At 46.4% G+C, this 2,267-nt stretch overlaps 1 protein-coding gene across 1 annotated transcript in view; it reads right to left on the reverse strand.

Annotated features, from left to right (window-relative positions):
• The window catches only part of slc43a1b (solute carrier family 43 member 1b), a gene marked incomplete at its 3' end in the record, with an annotated part of 25,200 nt that extends 24,656 nt beyond the window's left edge, over positions 1 to 544 (reverse strand). Inside the window, 1 exon segment of the mRNA XM_005949664.3 lies at positions 242 to 544.
• Between the last annotated feature and the right edge of the window lie 1,723 nt (positions 545 to 2,267).

Here is a 2,267-nt window from a genome sequence, read left to right on the forward strand (position 1 = left end):
TCACTATCAGAGGCATTTCTTTTAATGCTGTTAGCCTGCTTTCATGTTTCAAAGACCTTTCTGATTGGCCAACAAAAATCTCTTTACTGTCAGCAGTTTTAAAATGCGGACACAGAGAGGACACGCGGGAACGACTGAACAATATTAATAGTTACAAACAAAGACGTGGTCCACATTCATCAAGCACGACCTCCACTGCACGTGGCAGCGTGAGGTGAAAACACACCTTAGAAGGACTTGCCTTACAAGCTGCTCTCCACCTGCAGTTGATCTGTTTCACACTTCTGCTCTGCTCCTCCTCTTCCCGACAGGAGAACGTTCAAACTCTCACGATGTTCGTCCCACGTTGCCGACAGTATGTGGTGGCACATGTGTGAGCTCACATGGACTCTTTCTCTCTCTATAAATGGAGCTCAAGTCTCACCCACCCTCCTCCCTGACCTTAACACAGCACACACTTTTGGGCTTGCTCGGTCAGCTCGGTCATGATTTGTGGTTTGATCTGAATGAAAGCAGATAAAGTCTGCTGTCTATCAGCTGATGCATTTTTACACTTTCAGTGAAATTCTTACTCATTAAAAACGATCAGGGCTTCAGATTTGACAGTTTCACTCTGATTTCAGTACAGGGCGTACTGGCAGCTTACTCACTGGACCCACCTTGTGGTGAACTATAACACTGTTGAAATCTGACACCTGTGAGGGAACCACAGACAGAAGTCGTCAACCAAGATTGATGTGAGGCGTTTGCATTCATCACACCTTCATCATATGTGTTCAGTACAGTGCCCACATGTTTCCTGCTCCAAGTCAGGTGGCTTTATTGTCATTGCAGCCATGTGCAGAGGTACAGTACACAGTGAAAGGAGACAACGTTCCTCCAAGACTGTGGTGCTACGAGAGAACGATGCAGACTCACAACAGTGCAAAAGACTAAGCATTGTATAAAAAGTAGCTGTGTGTGTGTGTGTGTGTGTGTGTGTGGTGTGTGTGCGTGTGCGTGCGTGTGCGTGTGTGTGCGTGTGTGTGTGTCTGTGGGTGGTGTGTGTGCGTGTGTGTGTGTGTGTGTCTGTGTGTGTGCGTGTGTGTGTGTGTGTGTGCGTGTGTGTGTGTGTGTGTGTGTGTGTGTGTGTGTGGGTGTGTGTGTGTGTGTGTGTCTGTGTGTGTGTGTGGTGTGTGTGTGTGTGGTGTGTGTGCGTGCTGTGCGTGTGTTGTGTGTGTGTGTCGTGTGTGTGTGTGTGTGTGTTGTGTGTGTGTGTGCGTGTGTGTGTGTGCTGTGTGTGTGTGTGTGTGTGTGTGCGTGTGTGTGTGGTGTGTGTGTGTGTGTGTGTGTGTGTGTGTGTGTGTGTGTGTGTGTGTGTGTGTGTGTGTGTGCGTGTGTGTGTGTGGGGTTGTTTTGGACACTGGTTCTCATGAAACACTGTAATGGTAACATTATGTAATAGACATTCATATAAATATTTGTTTCCTGGAACAATGCTTCCATGTCTGACACCAAACTGGATCTATACCAGTGAGTAACAACACGTATTATTGTAAGACATAAGCCCTACAATATTACAGAGAATCCCCAACAATCACATGACCCCCTTTCAGCTAGTACTTGGAGAAAGTAGGAAGGAAAAACTCCTTTTTAACAGGAAGAAACCCCTGGAAGAACCGGGCTCAGCGAGGGGCGGGGCCATCTGCTGTGAATGAGGGGAGGAAGACAGACGAAGACATGCTGTGGAAGAGAGTCAGAGATTAATAATAACTAATAATTGAATGCAGAGAGATGGATGAACACATTGTCCGTACGATGGTCTTTCGTTCGGTGCATTTCAAGGTCCTGCACCCATCTGTCGGTAAACTGTACCTGGGCTTGTTGCAGTGACCTGAAGTTACTAAACTTCATGAGTGTGTGCACTCACTCCAAGAACCGTATGATTATAAATATGAGCGTGGTGAAGTTGGGCAGCACGTGTTTTGTCCACTCTGTGCGCTCGTACGGGTCTGACCCTTTCACTCCTTTGATTTTTTCCTCGTATCTTTTCTTTGACTTTTCATCGAGTCTGTCTTTGTACGGACCGGCATTGTTTCCTTCGTTTTGTACATTCCTTTTTTGGGGGACAAAGAAAAAGCAAGAAGGTATTGGAACCGGAGAATGAACGTTTTGCGGTGCTGCAAATGCTTGCATTTGATGCATTGCTTTGATTGTTTTGCCACGAGTACCCAACATGCAATGCGCGAAAGTCACGTGGTCTGTCAATCTCTATACAAACATGCAAT

This window comes from Haplochromis burtoni, unplaced genomic scaffold, assembly GCF_018398535.1.
Source record: "Haplochromis burtoni strain Fernald_Lab_line unplaced genomic scaffold, NCSU_Asbu1 Contig_682, whole genome shotgun sequence".
In the NCBI taxonomy this organism is placed as follows: Eukaryota; Metazoa; Chordata; class Actinopteri; order Cichliformes; family Cichlidae; genus Haplochromis; species Haplochromis burtoni.